Source organism: Triticum aestivum, chromosome 1B (assembly GCF_018294505.1).
Source record: "Triticum aestivum cultivar Chinese Spring chromosome 1B, IWGSC CS RefSeq v2.1, whole genome shotgun sequence".
In the NCBI taxonomy this organism is placed as follows: Eukaryota; Viridiplantae; Streptophyta; class Magnoliopsida; order Poales; family Poaceae; genus Triticum; species Triticum aestivum.
Window position 1 is genome coordinate 550,980,530 of NC_057795.1, and position 25,657 is coordinate 551,006,186.

Below are 25,657 nucleotides of genomic sequence, written 5' to 3' on the forward strand. Positions count from 1 at the left end.
AAATACTTAAAAAATAAGTCACATCCACGGGCCACTTTTTCGGCGACATGTTATGTTCTGGCCTTTATAATTATTCTGAACCATTTTATAGACTCGTTTCGTATTTTGAGGTACGGCCAGCGACACGTCATGTCGAAGCAGAGATCGTGTCCCCTTATTATGGGATTCTCATCAATAGGGGTTTTGGGTAATCCAACCGTGCCGTTCACACGTCCCCTTGGGAATAGGCGAGATTTAGGAATCATGAGGGGGCGCTTGATATTCACTGCCTCTATAAGAGGACAAAAGGACCCATCTATTCACCCCACGCCTTCTCCTTCCTCTGCCTTCCAATCCCCCGAGCTCCAGTGCCCAAGTTCCAAACTTTTCCTTCTGCCCCAACTTCTCTAGCGATGGCCGGATCTGGCTTTCAAGGCAAGTGGATGGCCTCCTCCATAACGGAGAAGAACATCCAAGATCTACGGGAGGCGAGATACCTGACGGCGGTGATAAAACATAGGCTTCCGACCCCAGGGCAGATCATCCCCACCCCAGAGCCCGGTGAAAGGGTGGTTTTTATCCCCCACTTCCTCCAGGGGCTCGGATTTGCCCTTCACCCCTTTTTCCGAGGTCTTATGTACTACTACGGGCTGGATTTCCATGATCTGGCCCCAAATTCCATCCTCCACATCTCGGTGTTTATCGTCATGTGCGAAGCATTCCTTCGCATCCCTCCACACTTAGGCTTATGGCTCAAGGTTTTTAATGTGAAGCCAAAGGTGGTCGAAGGCCAACACGCCGAGTGTGGCGGCGCCATGGTGAGCAAGCTCAACAAGGTTACCTGGCCCAAAGGAAGATTTGTAGACACCATCAAGGTGTGGCAGCAGGACTGGTTCTATGTCACTGAACCCCGTGCTACCAAGTGGTTCGCTCCTCCTGCCTTCAGATCTGGACCTCCACTATGGCTCGCATCCTGGACCAACAAGGGCCTAGACTGGGGGGTCCCGCAACGACGTATTGACGCTGTAACAGCATGTCAAGAGCATGATAGACAAGGACATCACCCTTGCTAATGTGATCCAGGTGATGTACATCCGCCGAGCTCTCCCTTGCCAGCAACGACCTCTCAAGATGTCGGAATTCAATTCGAAGGGGGCACGGACTCTGCATCACTTCTACGGCACGACGCACAAGACAATCTGGAAGCTGCTTTTTAAGAAGCAGAAGACGTGGCCTTTGACGTCCGATGACACCGGCCTCGACTGCAACAATTCGGCATCCCCAGTAAGTATCATGCTGCCGAACACTACTTAACTTGTCAGTCTTAGGGAGGGCCCCTTAAAAATTCCATATTTTAAACAGGGTTGGATAAAGAAAGCCGAGCGGATTAAGTGTCCGACCCCACTCCCCGAAAACCCAGTTGATCTTCTGTTAATGAAGATGTTGGTCCCGACACCCTATCAGGCGCCGGCGAAGAAGGAAAAGAAGAAGAAGAAGGCCAAGGAGGCCCAAGGCGACCTCCATCCCGAAGAGACTTCGGGCGCCGTGTCTGGAGGAACTGAAGCTCCTTCCTCCGATGAGGAAGACAAAGACGAAGATGATGAGGAGGAAGAGGAGGAGGAGGAGGAAGCAGAGAACCCTCCTCCCAAGGGGGAAAAGAGAGCGGCCTCCATAGATCCGGAGGATGGGGCGCCCAAGAGGGGAAGGGTATCCCTTTCCGATAACTCGGATTCAGGCACCGAAGTCATTCCCAAGCACCGCTCCCACACCAAGCCCCTTGCCAAATTGTGAGTACTTTCAAGTGCCTCATTCATATCTAATCCTCTTTATAGATTATGAGAATAATGTCAAATTTTTATGCCGCAGTCTGGCCCGTGACATTCCTCAAGGGTCGTCTTCATCGGGGGCTCTTCCGTCGGACAAGATGGAGAGCGAGACGCCTCCATGGGCTTCCTCGCCTCCTAGGGCGAACGATCCCGAGGTGTCATCCCAAAGGGTTTATCTGGCCCCTGATGTCTACTACACAACCTTCTTCTTGTAGACGTTGTTGGGCCTACAAGTGCATAGGTTTGTAGGACAGTAGCAAATTTCCCTCAAGTGGATGACCTAAGGTTTATCAATCCGTAGGAGGCGTAGGATGAAGATGGTCTCTCTCAAACAACCCTGCAACCAAATAACAAAGAGTCTCTTGTGTCCCCAACACACCCAATACAATGATAAACTGTATAGGTGCACTAGTTCGGCGAAGAGATGAAGATACAAGTGCGAAATAGATAGTAGATAAAGGTTTTTGTAATCTGAAACAATAAAAACAGCAAGGTAGCGAGCGATAAAAGTGAGCGTAAACGGTATTGCAATGATAGGAAACAAGGCCTATGGTTCATACTTTGACTAGTGCAAGTTCTCTCAACAATAATAACATAGATAGATCATATAACAAGCCCTCAACATGGAACAAAGAGTCACTCCAAAGCCATCAATAGCGGAGAACAAACATAGAGATTATGGTAGGGTATGAAACCACCTCAAAGTTATTCTTTCGGATCAATCTATAAAAGAGTTCGTACTAGAATAACACCTTAAGACACAAATCAACCAAAACCCTAATGTCACCTAGATACTCCATTGTCACCTCAAGTATCCGTGGGCATGATTATACGATATGCGTCACATAATCTCAGATTCATCCAACCAACATAAAAGTACTTCAAAGAGTGCCCCAAAGCTACTACCGGAGAGTCAAGAACGTGTGCCAACCCCTATGCAGAGGTTCCCAATGTCACGAAACCCGCAAGTTGATCACCATGACATACATCAAGTGTTCTCATAAAAGACTCAATCCGATAAGATAACTTCAAAGGGGAAACTCAATTCATCACAAGAGAGTAGAGGGGGAGAAACATCATAAGATCCAACTACAATAGCAAAGCTCGGGATACATCAAGATCGTACCATAGAGGGAACACGAGAGAGAACATGAGAGAGAGAGAGATCAAACACATAGCTACTGGTACATACCCTCAGCCTCGAGGGTGAACTACTCACTCCTCATCATGGATAGCACCGGGATGATGAAGATGGCCACCGGTGATGGGTTCCCCCTCCGGCAGGGTGCCAGATAGGGTCCCCGAGAGGTTTTTGGTGGCTACAGAGGCTTGCGGCGGCGGAACTCCCGGTCTATCTTCTGTTCTGGAAGTTTTAGGGTACATTGGTATATATGGGTGCAAGGGGTACGTCGGTGGACCTCCGGGGTGCTCACGAGGCAGGGGGCGCGCCCTAGGGGGCACCCCCCACCCTCGTGGGCAGCCCGGGACTCCCCTGACGTGTACTCCAAGTCTATCAGGTGGGATTCCTTCCAAAATTAATTTCTCTAGTTGATTTCGTTCCATTTTGACTCCGTCTGATATTCCCTTTCCTCGAAACACTGAAATAGGCATAAAACAACAAATCTAGGCTGGGCCTCCGGTTAATAGGTTAGTCCCAAAAATAATATTAGAGTGGATAACAAATCCCAATATTGCCTAAAACAGTAGATAAAGTAGAAGAAGCCATCAAAAATTATTGATACGTTGGAGACGTATCAAGCATCCCCAAGCTTAATTCCTGCTCGTCCTCGAGTAGGTAAATGATAAAAAGAGAATTTTTGATGCGGAGTGATACTTTGGCATAATTTCAATGTAAATCTTCTTAATTGTGGTATGAATATTCAGATCCGAAAGATTCAAGACAAAAGTTTGTATTGACATAAGAGTAATAATACTTCAAGCATACTAATCAAAGCAATCATGTCTTCTCAAAATAGCATGGCTAAAGAAAGTTATCCCTACAAAATCATATAGTCTGGCTAAGCTCTATCTTCATCACACAAAGTATTTAATCATGCACAACCCCGATGACAAGCCAAGCAATTGTTTCATACTTTAGTAATCTCAAACTTTTTCAACTATAACGCAATACATGAGTGTGAGCCATGGACATAGCATTATAGGTGGAATAGAATGGTGGTTGTGGAGAAGGCAAAAAAAGAAGAAGATAGTCTCACATCAACTAGGCGTATCAATGGGCTATGGAGATGCCCATTAATAGATATCAATGTGAGTGAGTAGGGATTGCCATTCAACGGATGCACTACAGCTATAAATATATGAAAGCTCAACAAAAGAAACTAAGTGGGTGTGCATCCAACTTGCTTGTTCACGAAGACCTAGGGCACCTATGAGGAAGCCCGTCATTGGAATATACAAGCCAAGTTCTATAATGAAAAATTCCCACTAGTATATGAAAGTGAAAACATATGAGACTCTCTATCATGAAGATCATGGTGCTACTTTGAAGCACAGGTGTGGTAAAAGGATAGTAGCATTGTCCCTTATCTCTTTTTATCTCTGAAAGTCCGTTATGTCGACTAGAGGGGGGGTGAATAGGCGATTTTTATGAATTCTTCACTGAGGAATTTGCCGGTGAGGAAATTCCTTAGCGAAGAACTATTAGCAGCGGAATAAGTACTCAGAAGTAAGCATAACAGAATACAAGCATGGTCATGACGATGAAATGAAGACTAGCACAGAGTACAGAAAGCGTAATCACAGGACAACACAAGATGAGGACAAACAAACTGAAGAAATTGAACTGAGGAAATTGAGAAAGTCTTCAGTCAAAGTCTTCAAACACAGATATGAACAAACACTCAACACAGCAATGAGGAAATGAAAGGGTTGACAAAATAGAACCAGTAGGTTGGTGAAGACAATGATTTGGTAGACCAGTTCCAACTGCTGTCTCAGTTGTACGTCTGGTTGGAGCGGCTGAGTATTTAAACTCGAGGACACATAGTCCCGGACACCCAGTCGCTGAGCATGCAGCTCAGGACACCCAGCCCTCACTGTATTCTCCTTGAACTAAGGTCACGCAGACCTCGTCCAATCACTCGTGGTAAGTCTTCAGGCGACTTCGAAACCTTCACAGACTTGGTCACTCGGCGATCCACAATTCCTCTTGGATGCTCTAGACCTTGACGCCTAACCGTCTGGAAGAAGCACAGTCTTCAAAGGTAACAAGCGTCGGATCCACGCAGGATCAATCTCTTCAGTGATGCTCAATCACTTTGGGTTTGTAGGTGTTTGGGTTTGGGGTTTTTCCTCACTTGATGATTTTCGCTCAAAGTCCTCGGAGGATGGGTTGCTCTCAAATGACAAGTGTCAAGTTCTCTTGGAGCAGCCAACCAGCTAGTGGTTGTAGGGGGCGGCTATTTATAGCCTAGGGAGCAGCCCGACATGATAAGACATAAATGCCCCTCAATGATATGACCATTAGGTGGATAAGATATTTTGGGACAGCTGGCGCACAGCACAGCAACGGTTGGAAATTTGACTTTCAAATTCCTCAGGGCTATCATGTTCCTCACTGTGTAGGTAATTTGCACTGGCGAATTCCTAACTCCTCAGTCAGAACAAATTCATCAGCGACCAGAAGAACTTCGTCTCTGTCACTGAAGAAAGTGACTGAACTGTATGAGATTTCCAAAGGCTTCACTCGAAGGGATTGGTAGGTGTAGGATTTTGAGTTGAGCATCACATGGAAATTTTTCCTTAGTATTTCCTCGACCCCCTTTAATAGTACGGTGTTTCCTATGACTCAAGAAGGAGAAAATGAAACTACGAAAACAAAAGTCTGCACGCTTCATGTTCCACAAATGAATACCAAGTCTTCAAGGTCACACCAATTTCTTCACTTTCAAAGTCTTCAGAAAGTCTTCAGAATATCAAAGTCTTCAGTTGAAGAACTTCATTTTTAGGGGTCGACTTTCTCTGTAGATATCAAACTCCTCATAGACTTATAGACCTGTGTACACTCATAAACGCATTAGTACCTTAACCTATAAGTCTTCAATACACCAAAATCGCTAAGGGGCACTAGATGCACTTACAATCTCCCCCTTTTTGGTGACTGATGACAACATAGGTTAAGTTTTCAACGGGGATAAACATATGAAGTGTATACACTGATATTGAGGAATTTGATTGCAAGATATAGAAGAACTCCCCCTGAAGATGTGCATAGTGAGGAATTTGCTTTTGAGGCAATGCACATTTCAAGAGTTGAATCATGGAGATCTCCCCCTATATCTTGTAATTCATACACGCATTTGATATATAATATCAAGAATTTGAAATGCATGATGAAATATGGTGCCTGATGAGATTCAGCATGCATGCAATGTCATTAACGAGGAATAAGCATGCAGAGCATAATGCAACAAAAGTATCAGCGCACCATCGGGTTTAAGATTACAACTCGATCCAAACAAAAGTTTCAGAAGAACGAGAGTTGTAACTTTAAAAAATGCCCTTAATATAGACCCGCTTGAAGACTAACTCAGATTTCTCCCCCTTTGTCATCAAATGACCAAAAGGATTGAAACTGAGGACTAACGCCCCTGAAGAATTTCAAGTCGATGGAGGAGCACCAGTGTTGTCGGGGTTGTTTGTTGTAGCAGGGCCTGCCGCAGTGTCGTCCAAATCTTCATACTCATCAGTGTCACGCGATGAAGAATAAGAGCTGGCTACCAAGGAAGAAACTTTGACCTTCTTGAATTTCTTCGGTGGAGGTGCAGACCAGTCAAATTCATCCTTGAGACCCATATTCTTCAGATCTGCAGGGCTGTATACATGAGAGAGAACAGCCCAGGTACGGTTGAAGGTTTCATGGTGGTAGTATTGGTTTTTCTTCACTGCATTGTGTGTTGAAGTCATGTTGTGAAGAATTGAACCAAACTGACGCTTGACCCATTTATGATTGTGATCAACCTTCTGATGAAGACTGAGGAGTAACTCATGGTCAGTCATCACCCTGGGTGCTGTGGCTAGAGGATTTTGCTTGGCTGAGGTATTTGCGGCAGAGTCATGTGTGGCAGAATCATCATTGGTAGAGTAAGATGCAGCCTTGCGAAATTTGACCATCCAATGGACGAATGCCTTCATCGATTACAGCAGCGGCCTTGCCTTTATCATCAGCTGATGAAACTGTCTGTTTGAGGACTTCAATGGGAGGCAAGTAGCTATCGTGGTTCAGAGTGTCAGCTTTGTAATTCAGTGAGGATCTTGCCCTGATGAATCGCATAATCCAAGGAGCATAGGGCTTCAGCTCGAATGGTGACATAGCAATACTGGCCAGAGTCCTCATGAAGAAATCATGGAAGTTGTCGGGAACGCCATGAATGATGTTGAAAAGCATATTCTTCATGATGCCAACGACTTCTTCATCATTTGAGTCGTGGCCTTTGATGGGACTCATTGTCTTCGTCAGAATTCGATAGACAGTCTAAGGCACATACAGTAATTCCTTGACGAGGAATTTGGTTCATGGGGCCTGCCTTGGCTTCAAAGGCTTCATCAGCACTTGCATATAGTGATTTGAAAGTTCTGGTTCATTGTAGATACAACGAGCACCATCAACTGGAGGACTGAGTGGTAGAGCACGAAGCAATTCAGTTGCTAGTGCCTTGTAGTGAGTATTTTCAGACATCCAGTCTAATACCCATGAGTTCACGTCTTCAGCGTCTCCGGTGATGTGCAGAGTTGCATAGAATTGAAGAATGAGTTCTTCATTCCAGTCACAGATATCAATGCAGAAATTCAGAAGTCCTGCATCGTGAAGAACACTGAGGACTGGCTCAAAGCCGGGCAGAGACTCCATGTCCACATGAGGAATATGTGCATGATCGAAGACTTTGTCTTTGTTGAAGAGCACTGAGGAATAGAAATTGGCTTGGCTGGCAATCCAGAAACGCCTCTTCCTTATGCGAGCAGAATCATATGGATTATAGTTAGTGAAGAATACGTGCTCGGCAAAGAAATCTTCAGCCTTGAACTTCTGTTTGCTTGAGAACGGATTCTTTTGCTTTGGCAGAGGGGTGTCTGTGAGTTGCATCACCACCTCAGGAATCGCGAGCTCAGGTTCTTCAGGCTGAGGAATTTCTTGTTCCTCAATAGGTGCAGTCTGAGGATCAGCAGCAGCAGGTTCATCAGCACTAGTGGCTGGAATTTCTTCATGCACAGAGAGAGTGGGCTGAGTTTCTTCAGAGCCCATTTGAACTGTTGGTGTAGGGGACTGAGGAATCTGTTGGATCGGGGTGAAGAGAGGAGTATTGGGATGCTGACTTTCCCAAAAGTCATCATTCATCACAGGTGTGGTGCACCCTATATCCACATCTTCATCTTCAATTTCCTCAACACCAACCTCTTCAGCTGTGAACTGAGGCATAGGTGAGGAAATGACTGGAGTTGAAGGGATTGCGTCCACTTCAATTTCTTCATCAATCTGCTCTGACGAAGCAGCAGAATGATGTTCTTCATGAGATCCGATTGGGATCTCATAGTCTTCTCCAAAAGGAACAAGGTCCTTTGATGGCATGGAGAAAATCGGAACAACATCAATTGGATTTTCAAGTGAGCTGGTCATTGGCTTCATTTTCTTCGCAGCCAAAGAATTTGACACAGCTGATGCCTTCCTTTTCTTCACTGCAGCTCGCTCTGCAGCCTTAGTCTTCTTCACATCAAAGGCAGATGGAAGAATTGGAGTTGGTGTTGGCGTAGGAGGAGCTGAGGAATCTGGTTGAATTTCTTCAGGCGCAACTGATGCAGTTGCCCTGACTTGTTCAGTTTCTTCAGGCGCACCACTAGTGGATGCCCTGGCAATTTCTTCAGCGGCTGGAATGGGATCATCAGCCCTAGAACTGGCATTTTCACCAGCAGCCTGAACTTCATCAGCGGTGTTGGCATGTTCTTTAGTCGGCTGAGCTCAGGTTCCAGCCTGAGGAATTTCATGTTGCGTTGGGGCAGCAACATTGGTGAATTTCTTCGTCAGGTTGACGAATCTGACTTTGGCTCCTTGCCAATCAGCATAGTAGGCATCAAAGTCCTTGCTGAGGGCTTGAATTTCAGACTGAGCCTGGAGAAGTTCCTCAGGTGTCATTTTGACAACGTTTTTCTTCAGGAGCTTCTCCTTTCTGTATTGAGCTTTCTTAATCTCTCTTGCCTTTTCAAACTTCCATTTCTCTTCAGTGATGAAATGGGTCAACATATGACTTTGTCCAGGGGTCAGATGAAAATCAGGCATTGGGGTGTTTGGATCCTTGTGCCAGAGATCAATATAATCGAGGATTTTCCTCGGATCCAACAGCAGTGGCACAGATGTGCCTTTGGCTCTAGCGGCCCTTTCTTGGCGATCTCTGATGATTTCCGCAAGTTCATCATCAGAAGCTTCATCATTAGAAGGCACATGGAATGCGACTTGTTTCTTCTTTGGACTTGGCCGAGGACCTCGTCCAGCTGTTGCTTTGGTCTTCAGCAGAGTCAGGCCAGATGATGAAATTGGTGCAGCTGAGGAACTTGCTGAGACACCAGAGGCAATCGAGAAACCAGAAGTCCTTTGACATGTAGCCAGATGCACAGGAGCTGAGGACTTTGAAGGAGCTGTTGAGGACTTTGGTGGAGCTGTAGCAGTGTGAGGAATTTGCCGTGAGGGCGCTGCTGAGGAACTTGGCCGTGAGGGCGCTGTTGGTGAAGCACTTGGCTTACGAGCAGGCTTCTTTGGCATGGATTTCCTCGGTTTGACCGAGGCCTCAGTAGCAGTAGCAGTGGAAGAATCCTCATTGAATTTCTTCACTGCCTCCTTGGCTTGTCTTGCCAATTTAGCTTGGCGCTTAGCCCATTCTTCAAGAAAGTCCTCACCACGTTTGATGCTTGTGGGGTCAGCTACTTGGCCAGGTGCCAATGGAGCTCTTGGGCATGGAGGATTGAGGGCGAATTTCTTCATGTACTTTGGAGTCACATATCTGTATTCCCTCCATTCCCTTGCCCATCTCCGTTCAATCTTCTGAATGCGCACCTTGCGCTGATTTTTGTTTTCTTTGCCAAATTTTGCTTCATCAGGTGTGCAATAGTCAGCATAAATTTCCTCAGGGATTTCAAACGCAGTCATAACCTCAGGTTTCTTTCCTCCTTTCTGCAGCTTCTTACCGTCTGCCATATTCTTCAGTTGAGGAATCTGAAAAATTGAGTTCTCTGAAGAAGTATGCAGTTTTTCTTCGAGGAACGCTGCAAATGAGTTCAGTTGATGAGAACCTAGTGATTGAGCAACAGACATGAGTACCTGTGAATAGAGTACAGGTGCGAGGAATTCGGAGAGGTCATATGCGTTCTGAGAAGGTTTTTCGAAAAGAACAAGTTTTGAGGAATTTGACCAGATGAACCTTGAGGAATTTCACTAAGCGTTCTTCTCTTAGGTTCCAGAGTTGTACAGATCGAAGATCCACACAATTAGGGAATCTTGAAGAAAATGATTTCTTAGAGAAACAGTTCAAGATGATATGATGTGTGTGGTGTTCATATGTGCGAAGATTTGAAGAATAAACACCTTTGAAGATTTTCAGGAAAGCTTGAGAATCAAGGCGAGTAATAAAAGTAACTTTTAATTACCCGAAGTGAAGAACACGACGAACTGAGAAGAACAGATGGGAAGTTCGTTAGGTTAGATCTTCCTTGCCCTAACTCGGCGGAGGAAGACAGCTACGGCGGCGGCGGAGTGAAGATTTCCGCGATCGGCGTGAGTACGACGGGGACGAGGTCGAGGCAGCGAAGCTCTTCCTCACCGGCGACGATGGAGTAGCAGCGGCGCTAGGGTTTGAGGAGCTCGAGCGGGAGAGAGAGGTCGAGCGGAGTAAATGAAGTGAGGAAGGGGAGAGGGGTATTTATAGACACAGTGAAAAACTGTTCGCCCGAAGATTTGGGACGAACGTGCCCCTGCCCTTTCTCCTTCACGCGACATGTGTCACCCACGTACTGTGTAGTGGAGATCGTGTACGATCGTAGGTGAATAGAATAATGCATCATGGGATGCGGAACAGTTTGAGCGGCAAAACTGAAAATTTGGATAAGATTTGTTTTAAAGTTTCGTTCGCAATTTCTTCAGCTGACCAAGACACAGTGAACATTTTGAACGAGTTTCAAATAGAATGCACATGAATAATTTGTGAATAGATTGAGTTGAGTATAGCATAGAGGGGGAAGGGTCCGATCACATTCACTTAGCAGAAAAAGCAACTTGAAGAAATAGCTATAAGTGAATGCTGTAGAGGACATAAACTCATATATATATAAATAGCCAATGAAGAAAAACGAAGGAAACGGTGAAGATTTTGCAAAGTTGAAGAATTTGAGAAACTGAAGAATTTCAAAATTGAGGAAAAACTCAAATTGAAGATTTTCAACTTTTTGTGGTGGCATGACCCACCGTATAAGAATGATGATTTCAGACACCGCGTACAATTGTCGTAGGGCTTTGAGAATCAAATTCTTCCTTAATTTCTTCACACTTAGAGTGTTATTCTTCATTGATTGAAGAAAAACGTTTCTTCATGTGTTGCACATCTAAGTCATCAATTTTGCATAAGTGTTAGGATGTGGGTCCTTTTCAAAGAACATTCGAAGATTCTAAGATATTTAGCTCACACCGCAACTTGATAAATCTCTTCTCATCCAAGGGCTTAGTGAAGATATCAGCTAGCTGTTCTTCAGTCTTCACGTGCTCGATGGAGATGTCGCCCTTCAACACATGATCACGAAGAAAATGATGACGAATCTGAATGTGCTTTGTCTTCGAGTGCTGAACTGGGTTGTGAGCAATCTTGATGGCACTCTCATTGTCACAGAGGAGAGGCACATTCTTCACGTTGACGCCATAGTCCTTGAGTGTTTGCTTCATCCAAAGCAGTTGAGCACAGCAAGAGCCAGCAGCAATGTATTCAGCTTCTGAAGTGGACAGTGATACGCAGTTCTGTTTCTTCGAGGACCAATAGACCAAAGATCGTCCGAGGAAATGACAAGTGCCAGAAGTTGACTTGCGGTCCACACGATCACCAGCATAGTCAGAGTCAGAATATCCAATGAGATCAAAAGCAGAGCCCTTGGGATACCATAATCCTAGTGTTGGTGTGTGAGCTAGATATCGAAGAATATGCTTCACATCCTTATGGTGTGATTCCTTCGGTGCAGCTTGAAATCGGGCACACATGCAAACACTAAGCATTATATCTGGCCTAGATGCACATAAGTACAATAAAGAACCAATCATGGAGCGGTATACCTTGTGATCGAAGTCAATACCATTTTCATCAGTGCATAGATGGCCTTTTGTGGGCATAGGAATTTTGACACCTTTGCAATCTTGCATGCCGAATTTCCTCAGTACATCTTTGAGGTATTTCTCCTGAGATATGAATATGCCATTGCGCTGTTGACGAATTTGAAGGCCTAAGAAGAATTTCAACTCTCCCATCATAGACATTTGATATTCTTCACTCATCATATAGGCAAATTCATCACTATAACGTTGGTCAGTACAGCCAAAGATAATATCATCAACATATATTTGGCACACAAACAGTTCACCATCATAAGATTTAGTAAAGAGAGTAGGGTCGAGTGAACCGGGTGTGAAGCCATTCTTCACGAAGAATTCCTTCAATGTATCATACCACGCCCGAGGGGCTTGCTTGAGGCCATAGAGGGCCTTATTAAGTCTGAAGACTTTGTTAGGATTCTTTGGATCTTCAAAACCTGGGGGTTGAGCAACATATACTTCTTCCTCAAGCTTACAATTGAGGAATGCACTTTTCACATCCATTTGATATAAGATGATATCATGATTATTAGCATAAGCAAGTAATATGCGAATAGCCTCAAGTCTAGCAACAGGTGCAAAAGTTTCATCGAAATCAATTCCTTCAACCTATGTGTAGCCTTGAGCTACCAATCGTGCCTTATTCCTTACCACAAGGCCATTTTCATCTTGCTTGTTGCGGTAGATCCACTTTGTGCCAATGATATTATGCTTGCAAGGATCTGGACGTTTGACCAGTTCCCAGACATTGTTGAGCTCGAACTGATGTAATTCTTCTTGCATAGCCTGAATCCACTCTGGTTCCAAAAATGCTTCATCTACCTTAGTGGGCTCTGTGATAGAGACAAAAGCATAGTGCCCACAAAAGTTAGATAAATGTGAAGCTTTTGAGCGCGTGAGAGGACCTGGCGCTTCAATGTCATCGATGATCTTGTCAACTTGTACTTCTTTTGCAACGCGAGGATGAGCTGGTTGTCATCAACGTATTTGATCATTTTCCTCAGCACCATTGTCTTCAGCATTTTCTTCAGGTGCGTCAGCTCGACGTTCTTCGCGTACTGGAATGAATTCTTCAGCAAATTCTTCAGTAGGAATGACATCCTCAGTTGCCTTGAACTTGATAGAATCCTCACGTGCTGGTTCATCTAACACAGAAGGTAGGTGCTCTCTTTGCGAGCCATTAGTTTCATCGAACCGCACATCTACAGTTTCAACAATCTTGTGAAGAGCGATGTTGAAGACTCTGTAGGTCTGCGATCCTTTCCGTAACCAAGCATAAAACCTTCATGTGCTTTCGGTGCAAATTTAGAATTGTGGTGAAGATCTCTAATCCAACATTTAGCACCGAAGACTTTGAAATAACTCACATTGGGTTTCTTGTCAGTGAGGAGTTCATAGGCCGTCTTCTTGAAGAATTTGTGAAGATATACTCTGTTGATGATGTGCCATGCAGTATCAATTGCATCAATCCAAAAACGATGAGGCGTTTTGATTCATCAAGCATAGTGCGAGCCATCTCAACAAGAGTTCTGTTCTTGCGCTCCACGACGCCATTTTGCTGAGGAGTATAAGGAGCAGATAACTCATGAGTAATACCAAGTTCATCAAGATAGTCATCAAGACCGGAATTCTTGAACTCAGTTCCATTGTCACTTCTGATGTGCTTGATCTTCACACCAAAGTTGGTTGAAGTCCTCGAGGAAAATCGTTTGAAGACTTCCTACACTTCATGTTTGTAAGTAACAATGTGTACCCATGTATATCGAGAGTAATCAACAACAATGACAAAACCATATAGAGATGCAGCATTAGAGACTGCTGAGAATTGATTAGGTCCGAAGAGGTCCATGTGAAGCAATTCGAATGGACGAGTAGTGGTCATGATAGTCTTCGCTGGATGCTTGGCCTTGGTCATTTTTCCAGCTTCACAGGCTCCTCATAAGTGATCCTTGAGGAATTTGACATTCTCAATGCCAATGACATGCTTCTTCTTCGCAAGCGTGTGCAAATTCCTCATGCCTGCGTGACCAAGTCGTCGATGCCATAGCCAGCCTTCTGAAGCTTTTGCATGTAGACACACGGCTGGTTGTGGTCCTGTAGAGAAATCAACAATATACAAATCTCCTCTCCTAAAGCCTTCGAAGACTTTGGAATGGTCAGCTTCCATAATCACAACACAGCGATACTTACCAAAGACAACAACCATATCAAGATCACAAAGCATTGAGACTGACATGAGGTTGTATCCTAAGGACTCAATAAGCATGACTTTGTCCATGTGTTTATCCTTAGAGATCGCAACCTTACCAAGACCCAATACCTGACTTTTGCCTTTGTCAGCAAAGATGATATGCTTCAGATGTGACGGTGATAAGGGAGCATCCATCAAAAGATTCTTGTCACCAGTCATGTGATTTGTACATCCACTATCGAGGACCCATTCAGTGGTTTTGGGTTGATCATCCTGCAGATGAATTAGTGTAACTTACAATCTCATATGCTTCATCAGTGAAGAATATGATATCAAGTTGAAAGTGCGTTATGTCGACTAGAGGGGGGTGAATAGGTGATTTTTATGAATTCTTCACTGAGGAATTTGCCGGTGAGGAAATTCCTTAGCGAAGAACTATTAGCAGCGGAATAAGAACTCAGAAGTAAGCATAACAGAATACACACATGGTCATCATGATGAAATGAGGACTAGCACAGAGTACAGGAAGCGTAATCACGGGATAACACAAGATGAAGACAAACAGACTGAAGAAATTGAACTGAGGAAATTGAGAAAGTCTTCAGTCAAAGTCTTCAAACACAGATATGAACAAACACTTAACACAGTAATGAGGAAATGAAAGAGTTGACGAAATAGAACCAGTAGGTTGGTGAAGACAATGATTTGGTAGACCAGTTCCAACTGCTGTCTCAGTTGTACGTCTGGTTGGAGCGGCTGAGTATTTAAACTCGAGGACACACAGTCCCGGACACCCAGTCGCTAAGCACGCAGCTCAGGACACCCAGTCCTCGCCGTATTCTCCTTGAACTAAGATCACACAGATCTCGTCCAATCACTCGTGGTAAGTCTTCAGGCGACTTCCAAACCTTCACAGACTTGGTCACTCGGCGATCCACAATTCCTCTTGGATGCTCTAGACCTTGACGCCTAACCGTCTGGAAGAAGCACAGTCTTCAAAGGTAACAAGCGTCGGATCCACGCAGGATCAATTTCTTTAGTGATGCTCAATCACTTGGGTTTGTAGGTGTTTGGGTTTGGGGTTTTTCCTCACTTGATGATTTTCGCTCAAAGTCCTCGGAGGATGGGTTGCTCTCAAATGACAAGTGTCAAGTTCTCTCGGAGTAGCCAACCAGCTAGTGGTTGTAGGGGGCGGCTATTTATAGCCTAGGGAGTAGCCCGACATGATAAGACATAAATGCACTTCAATGATATGACCGTTAGGTGGATAAGATATTTTGGGACAGCTTGCGCGCAGCACAGCAACGGTCGGAAATTTGACTCTCAAATTCCTCAGGGCTATCATGTTCCTCACTGTGTAGGTAATCCGCACTGGCGAATTCCTAACTCCTCAGTCAGACCAAATTCCTCAGCGACCAGAAGAACTTCGTCTCTGTTACTGAAGAAATGACTGAACTGTATGAGATTTCCAAAGGCTTCACTCGAAGGGTTTGGTAGGTGTAGGATTTTGAGTTGAGCATCACATGGAAATTTTTACTTCGTATTTCCTCGACCCCCTTTAACAGTACGGTGTTTCCTATGACTCAAGAAGGAGAAAATGAAACTACGAAAACAAAAGTCTTCACGCTTCATGTTCCACAAATGAATACCAAGTCTTCAAGGTCACACCAATTTCTTCACTTTCAAAGTCTTCAGAAAGTCTTCAGAATATCAAAGTCTTCAGTTGAAGAACTTCATTTTTAGGGGTCGACTTTCTCTGTAAATATGAAACTCCTCATAGACTTATAGACCTGTGTACACTCACAAACGCATTAGTTCCTTAACCTATAAGTCTTCAATACACCAAAATCACTAAGGGGCACTAGATGCACTTACAATCTCCCCCATTTTGGTGACTGATGACAACATAGGTTAAGTTTTCAACGGGGATAAACATATGAAGTGTATACACTGATATTGAGGAATTTGATTACAAGATATAGAAGAACTCCCCCTGAAGATGTGCATAGTGAGGAATATGCTTTTGAGGCAATGCACATTTGAAGAGTTGAATCATGGAGATCTCCCCCTATATTTTGTAATTCATACACGCATTTGATATATAATATGAAGAATTTGAAATGCATGATGAAATATGGTGCCTGATGAGATTCAGCATGCGTGCAATATCATTAATGAGGAATAAGCATGCAAAGTATAATGCAACAAAAGTATCAGCGCACCAACGGGTTTAAGATTACAACTCGATCCAAACAAAAGTTTCAGAAGAACGAGAGTTGTAACTTAAACAAGATGCCCTTAATATAGACCCGCTTGAAGACTAACTCAGATTTCTCCCCCTTTGTCATCAAATGACCAAAAGGATTGAAACTGAGGACTAACGCTCCTGAAGAATTTCAAGTCGATGGAGGAGCGCCAGCGTTGTCGGGGTTGTTTGTTGTAGCAGGGCCTGCCGCAGTGTCGTCCAAGTCTTCATACTCATCAGTGTCACGTGATGAAGAATAAGAGCTGGCCACCAAGGAAGGAACTTTGACCTTCTTGAATTTCTTCGGTGGAGGTGCAGACTAGTCAAATTCTTCCTTGAGACCAATATTCTTCAGATCTGCAGCACTGTAGACATGAGAGAGAACAGCCCACGTGCGGTTGAAGGTTTCATGGAGGTAGTATTGGTTTTTCTTCACTTTATTATGTGTTGAGGTCATGTTGTGAAGAACTGAACCAAACTGACGCTTGACCCATTTATGATTGCGATCAACCTTTTGATGAAGACTGAGGAGTAACTCACGATCAGTCATCACCCTGGGTGCTGTGGCTTGAGGAGTTTGCTTGGCTGAGGTATTTGCGGCAGAGTCATGTGTGGCGGAATCGTCATTGGTAGAGTAAGATGCAGCCTTGCGAAATTGACCATCCAATGGACGAATGCCTTCATCGATCATAGTAGCGGCCTTGCATTTATCATCAGCTGATGAAACTGTCCGTTTGAGGACTTCAATGGGAGGCAAGTAGCTACCGTGGTTCAGAGTGTCAGCTTTGTAATTTAGTGAAGATCTTGCCCTGATGAATCTCATAATCCAAGGAGCATAGGGCTTCAGCTCGAATGGTGACATAGCAATATTGGCCAGAGTCCTTATGAAGAAATCATGGAAGTTGACGGGAACGCCATGAATGATGTTGAAAAGCATATTCTTCATGATGCCAACGACTTCTTCATCATTTGATTCGTGGCCTTTGATGGGACTCATTGTCTTCGTCAGAATTCGATAGACAGTCTGAGGTACATACAATAATTCCTTGACGAGGAATTTGGTTCTTGGGGCCTGCCTTGGCTTCAAAGGCTTCATCAGCACTTGCATATAGTGATTTGAAAGTTCTGGTTCGTTGTAGATACAACGAGCATCATCAACTGGAGGACTGAGTGGTAGAGCACGAAGCAATTTAGTTGCTGGTGCCTTGTAGTGAGTATTTTTAGACATCCAGTCTAATACCCATGTGTTCACGTCTTCAGCGTTTCTGGTGATGTGCAGGGTTGCATAAAATTGAAGAATGAGTTCTTCATTCCAGTCACAGATATCAATGCAGAAATTCAGAAGTCCTACATCGTGAAGAACACTGAGGACTGGCTCAAAGCCGGGCAGAGACTCCATGTCCACATGAGGAATATGTGCATGATCAAAGACTTTGTCTTCGTTGAAGAGCACTGAGGAATAGAAATTGGCTTGGCTGGCAGTCCAGAAACGCCTCTTCCTTATGCAAGCAGAATCATATGGATTATAGTCAGTGAAGAATACGTGCTCGGCAAAGAAATCTTCAGCCTTGAACTTCTGTTTGCTTGAGAACGGATTCTTTTGCTTTGGCAGAGGGGTGTCAGTGAGTTGCATCACCACCTCAGGAATCGCGAGCTCAGGTTCTTCAGGCTGAGGAATTTCTTGTTCCTCAACAGGTGCAGTCTGAGGATCAGCAGCAGCAGGTTCATCAGCACTAGTGGCTGGAATTTCTTCATGCACAGAGAGAGTGGGTTGAGTTTCTTCAGAGCCCAATTGAACTGTTGGTGCAAGGGAGTGAGGAATTTGTTGTATCGGGGTGAAGAGAGGAGTATTGGGATGCTGACTTTCCCAAAAGTCATCATTCATCACAGGTGTGGTGCATCCTATATCCACATCTTCATCTTCAATTTCCTCAACACCAGCCTCTTCAGCTGTGAACGGAGGCATAGGTGAGGAAATGACTGGCGTTGAAGGGATTGCGTCCACTTCAATTTCTTCATCAATCTGCTCTGACGAAGCAGCAGAATGATGTTCTTCATCTGATCTGATTGGGATCTCATAGTCTTCTCCAAAAGGAACAAGGTCCTTTGATGGCATGGAGGAAATCGGAACAGCATCAATTGGATTTTCAAGTGAGCTGGTTATTGGCTTCATTTTCTTCGCAGCCGAAGAATTTGACACAGCTGATGCCTTCCTTTTCTTTACTGCAGCTCGCTCTGCAGCCTTGGTCTTCTTCACATCAAAGGCAGATGGAAGAATTGGAGTTGGCGTTGGCGCAGGAGGAGCTGAGGAATCTGGTTGAATTTCTTCAGGCGCAACTGATGCAGTTGCCCTGACTTCTTCAGTTTCTTCAGGCGCACCACTAGTGGATGCCCTGGCAATTTCATCAGTGGCTGGAATGGGATCATCAGCCCTGGAACTAGCATTTTCATCAGCAGCCTGAACTTCATCAGCGGTACTGGCATGTTCTTCAGTCGGCTGAGCTGAGGCTTCAGCCTGAGGAATTTCATGTTGCGTTGGGGCTGCAACATTGGTGAATTTCTTCGTCAGATTGACGAATCTGACTTTGGCTCCTTGCCAATCAGCATAATAGGCATCAAAGTCCTTGCTGAGGGCTTGAATTTCAGACTGAGCCTGGAGAAGTTCCTCAGGTGTCATTCTGACAACGTTTTTCTTCAGGAGCTTCTCCTTTCTATATTGAGATTTCTTAATCTCTCTTGCCTTTTCAAACTTCCATTTCTCTTTAGAGATGAAATGGGTCAACATATGACTTTGTCCAGGGGTCGGATGAAAATCAGGCATAGGGGTGGTAGGATCCTTGTGCCAGAGATCAATATAATCGAGGATTTTCCTCGGATCCAACAGCAGTGGCACAGATGTGCCTTTGGCTCTAGCGGCCTTCACCTGTCTGTCTCTGATGATTTCTGCAAGTTCATCATCAGAAGCTTCATCATCAGAAGGAACATGGAATGCGACCTGTTTCTTCTTTGGACTTGGCCGAGGACCTCGTCCAGCTGTTGCTTTGGTCTTCAGCAGACTCGGGCCAGATGATGAAATTGGTGCAGCTGAGGAACTTGCTGAGACACCAGAGGCAATCGAGAAACCAGCAGTCCTTTGACATGTGGCCAGATGCAAAGGAGCTGAGGACTTTGAAGGCGCTGTTGAGGACTTTGGTGGAGCTGTAGCAGTGTGAGGAATTTGCATTGAGGGCGCTGCTGAGGAACTTGGCCGTGAGGGCGCTGATGGTGAAGCACCTGGCTTACGAGGAGGCTTCTTTGGCATGGATTTCCTCGGTTTGACCGAGGCCTCAGTAGCAGTAGCAGTGGCAGAATCCTTATTGAATTTCTTCACTGCCTCCTTGGCTTGTCTTGCCAATTTAGCTTGGTGCTTAGCCCATTCTTCAGGAAAGTCCTCACCACGTTTGATGCTTGTGGGGTCAGCTACTTGGCCAGGTGCCAATGGAGCTCTCGGGCACGGAGGATTGAGGGCGAATTTTTTCATGTACTTTGGAGTCACATATCTATATTCCCTCCATTCCCTTGCCCATCTCCGTTCAATCTTCTGAATGCGCACCTTGCACTGATTTTTGTTTTCTTTGCCAAATTTTCCTTCATCAGGTGTGCAATAGTCAGCATATATTTCCTCAGGGATTTCAAACGCAGTCATAACCTCGGGTTTCTTTCCTCCCTTCTGCGGCTTCTTACCGTCTGCCATATTCTTCAGTTGAGGAATTTGAACAATTGAGTTCTCTAAAGAAGTATGCAGTTTTTCTTCGAGGAACGCTGCAAATGAGTTAAGTTGATGAGAACCTAGTGATTCAGCAGCAAACATGAGTACCTGTGAACAGAGTACAGGTGTGAGGAATTTGGAGAGGTCATATGCGTTCTGAGAGGGTTTTTCGAAAAGAACAAGTTTTGAGGAATTTGACCAGATGAACCTTGAGGAATTTCACTAAGCGTTCTTGTCTTAGGTTCCAGAGTTGTACAGATCGAAGATCCACACAATTAGGGAATCTTGAAGAAAATGCTTGCTTAGAGAAACAGTTCAAGATCATATGAAGTGTGTGGTGTTCATATGTGTGAAGATTTGAGGAATAAACACCTTTGAAGATTTTCAAGAAAGCTTGAGAATCAAAGCGAGTAATAAAAGTAACTTTTAATTACCCGAAGTGAAGAACACAACGAACTGAGAAGAACAAATGGGAAGTTCGTCAGGTTAGATCTTCCTTGCCCTAACTCGGCGGAGGAAGACAGCTACGGCGGCAGCGGAGTGAAGATTTCCGCGGTCGGCGTGAGTACGACGGTGACGAGGTCGAGGCAATGAAGCTCTTCCTCACCGGCGACGATGGAGTAGCGGCGGCGCTAGGGTTTGAGGAGCTCGAGCGGGAGAGAAGCGATCGAGCGGAGTAAATGAAGTGAGGAAGGGGAGAGGGGTATTTATAGACACGGTGAAAAACTGTTCGCCCGAAGATTTGGGACGAACGTGCCCCTGCCCTTTCTCCTTCACGCGACATGTGTAACCCACATACTGTGTAGTGGAGATCGTGTACGATTGTGGGTGAATAGAATAATGCATCGTGGGATGCGGAACAGTTTGAGCGGCAAAAACCGAAAATTTGGATAAGATTTGTTTTAAAGTTTTGTTCGCAATTTCTTCAGCTGACCAGGACACAGTGAAGATTTTGAACGAGTTTCAAATAGAACGCACATGAAGAATTTGTGAATAGATTGGGTTGAGTATAGCATAGAGGGGGAAGGGTCCGATCACATTCACTTAGCAGAAAAAGCAACTTGAAGAAATAGCTATAAGTGAATGTTGTAGAGGACATAAACTCATATATATATATATATATATATATATATATATATATATATAGCCAATGAAGAAAAACGAAGGAAATGGTGAAGATTTTGCAAAGTTGAAGAATTTGAGAAACTGAAGAATTTCAAAAATTGAGGAAAAACTCAAATTGAAGATTTTCAAATTTTTGTGGTGGCGTGACCCACCGTATAAGAATGATGATTTCAGACACCGCGTACAATTGTCGTAGTGTTTTGAGAATCAAATTCTTCATTAATTTCTTCACACTTAGAGTGTTATTCTTCATTGATTGAAGAAAAACGTTTCTTCATGTGTTGCACATCTAAGTCATCAATTTTGCATAAGTGTTAGGATGTGTGTCCTTTTCAAAGAACATTCGAAGAATATGCTTCACAGCCTTATGGTGTGATTCCTTCGGTGCAGCTTGAAATCGGGCACGCATGCAAACACTAAGCATTATATCTAGCCTAGATGCACATAAGTACAATAAAGATCCAATCATGGAGCGGTATACCTTGTGATCAAAGTCAATACCATTTTCATCAGTGCATAGATGGCCTTTTGTGGGCATAGGAATTTTGAGGCCTTTGCAATCTTGCATGCCGAATTTCCTCAGTACATCTTTGAGGTATTTCTCCTGAGATATGAATATGCCATTGTGCTGTTGACGAATTTGAAGACCTAAGAAGAATTTCAACTCTCCCATCATAGACATTTGATATTCTTCACTCATCATATAGGCAAATTCATCACATCATATGATTTAGTAAAGAGAGTAGGGTCGAGTGAACCGGGTGTGAAGCCATTCTTCACGAAGAATTCCTTCAATGTATCATACCACGCCCGAGGGGCTTGCTTGAGGCCATACAGGGCCTTATTAAGTCTGAAGACTTTGTCAGGATTCTTTGGATCTTCAAAACCTGTGTGTAGCCTTGAGCTACCAATCGTGCCTTATTCCTTACCACAAGGCCATTTTCATCTTGCTTGTTGCAGTAGATCCACTTTGTGCCAATGATATTATGCTTGCGAGGATCTGGACGTTTGACCAGTTCCCAGACATTGTTGAGCTCGAACTGATGTAATTATTCTTGCATAGCTTGAATCCACTCCGGCTCCAAAAATGCTTCATCTACCTTAGTGGGCTCTGTGATAGAGACAAAAGCATAGTGCCCACAAAAGTTAGATAAATGTGAAGCTTTTGAGCATGTGAGAGGACCTGGCGCTTCAATGTCATCGATGATCTTGTCAACTTGTACTTCTTTTGCAACGCGAGGATGAGTTGGTTGTCGTCGAGGTACTTGATCATTTTCCTCAGAACCATTGTCTTCGGCATTATCTTCAGGTGCGTCAGCTCGACGTTCTTCGCGTACTGGAATGAATTCTTCAGCAGATTCTTCAGTAGGAATGACATCCTCAGTTGCCTTGAATTTGATAGAATCCTCAGGTGCTGGTTCATCTAACATAGAAGTTAGGTGCTCTCTTTGCGAGCCATTAGTTTCATCGAACCGCACATCTACAGTTTCAACAATCTTGTGATGAGCGATGTTGAAGACTCTGTAGGTGTGCGAGTCCTTTCCGTAACCAAGCATAAAACTTTCATGTGCTTTCGGTGCAAATTTAGAATTGTGGTGAGGATCTCTAATCCAACATTTTGCACCGAAGACTTTGAAATAACTCACATTGGGTTTCTTGTCAGTGAGGAGTTCATAGGCCGTCTTCTTGAAGAATTTGTGAAGATGTACTCTGTTGATGATGTGGCACGCAGTATCAATTGCATCAATCCAAAATCGATGAGGCGTTTTGTATTCATCAAGCATAGTGCGAGCCATTTCAACAAGAGTTATGTTCTTGCGCTCCACACGCCATTTTGCTGAGGAGTATAAGGAGCAGATAACTCATGAGTAATACCAAGTTCATCAAGATAGTCATCAAGACCAGAATTCTTGAACTCAGTTCCATTGTCACTTCTGATGTGTTTGATCTTCACACCAAAGTTGGTTGAAGCCCTCGAGGAAAATCGTTTGAAGACTTCCTGCACTCCATGTTTGTAAGTAACAATGTGTACCCATGTATATCGAGAGTAATCATCAACAATGACAAAACCATATAGAGATGCAGCATTAGAGAATGTTGAGTAATGATTAGGTCCGAAGAGGTCCATGTGAAGCAATTCAAATGGCGAGTAGTGGTCATGATAGTCTTCGCTGGATGCTTTGCCTTGGTCATTTTTCCAGCTTCACAGGCTCTGCATAAGTGATCCTTGAGGAATTTGACATTCTCAATGCCAATGACATGCTTCTTCTTCGCAAGCATGTGCAAATTCTTCATGCCTGCGTGACCAAGTCGTCGATGCCATAGCCAGCCTTCTGAAGCTTTTGCAAGTAGACACACGGCTGGTTGTGGTCCTGTAGAGAAATCAACAATATACAAATCTCCTCTCCTAAAGCCTTCGAAGACTTTGGAATTGTCAGTTTCCATAATCACAACACAGCGATACTTGCCAAAGACAACAACCATATCAAGATCACAAAGCATTGAGACTGACATGAGGTTGTATCCTAAGGACTCAACAAGCATGACTTTGTCCATATGTTTATCCTTAGAGATCGCAACCTTACCAAGACCCAATACCCGACTTTTGCCTTTGTCAACAAAGACGATATGCTTTAGATGTGACGGTGATAAGGGAGCATCCATCAAAAGATTCTTGTCACCAGTCATGTGATTTGTACATCCACTATCGAGGACCCATTCAGTGGTTTTGGGTTGATCATCCTGCAGATGAATTAGTGTAACTTACAATCTCATATGCTTCATCAGTGAAGAATATGATATCAAGGTCATCAGATGAATTTCATAAAGCGGTAAACAGATATAGCAGTAGGAGGACGTGTGAAATGAGAGTTCATTTCATCATGGTTAGCCTGCGTCCTTTCAAGCAATTTTCTCAGGTCCCCAGCAAATTCTTCAGACGTTAAGGCACGTCTGGAGACCTGACCCTGCATAAGAGATTAGTTCTTTTTCTTCACCACCCACATCTGAAGGGGTGGCAAAGAGTTCATCACTCTGCGAGCACCATACGAGAATGGTGGCATAGAAGCCAAACCATTTCGTTTCACATAAGAGAGGTTAGGGTAAGCATATGAATAAGCAGAGAAATTCTTCGAGGACTTATGAACATAATGATTTGAAGAATAATGTGCATATTCATAGACCTTAGCTCTACCCTACGAAACAGAGTTGTTAGCACGATGATAATCATATGAGGACTTTGATCCAGTTGAGGAATTTGATCCTCGTGAGGAATTTTGTCCGTATGAGGACTTGGATCCATATGAAGAATTCGGTCCATATGAAGAGTTTGATCTGGGGTTCCTATTCTTCTTAGGTGGTGTCATGAGGACATTCACCTGAAGACTTTCAACATAACTTTTAGGAACCCAGATTTTCTTCATAGGGGAACCGTTCCTGCAGTTAGTCCCAACATATCTAGCAAATACTTCACCATTCTGATTTTTGAACAGTTTATAGTTGGAGTCAAATGACTCATCAGAAGAATGAGGAGATTCACATGTAAAGCTAGATAACATGGATGGATCAACTGGAGGTCCCTTTGCAGCAACCCATGAGGTTTTGGGGTACTGCTCAGGTTTCCAATATGTTCCATCAGCATTAAGTTTCCTCTCAAAGGCAATACCCTCTTTCCTAGGGTTTCTATTGAGGATCTGCTTTTTGAGCACATCACAAAGAATCTGATGCCCTTTGAGGCTTTTGTACATGCCGGTCGTGTACAGTTCCTTCAGCCCTGCATCGTCAGTGATACTAGAAATGTCCTCAGATGAGGAATTAGTGATAGCAGAGGCAGGTGAAGAATTTGTAACAGTTGAAGCATTTGAACATTCAGGTGAAGAATTAGCAGATTCACGTTCAATGCACTTTAAGCATGGAGGAACAAATTCTTCTTGAGAAGTGCTGATTTGTTGAGCAAGTAATGAATCGCGCTCCTTCTGAAGATCTTCATAACTCACTCTTAGCTTCTCAAGATCTTGCTTTCTTTGAATAAATTCATAAGAAAGTTTCTCATGATCAGATAAGAGAGTGTTATGATGACTTTGAAGGTTATCAAACCTAGACTGAAGTCTCTGAAGATTTTCAGTCAGGGCTTTAGTACGATCCATTTCTTCACCTAACATATCATCACTCTTATCTAGCATGTTTTGAA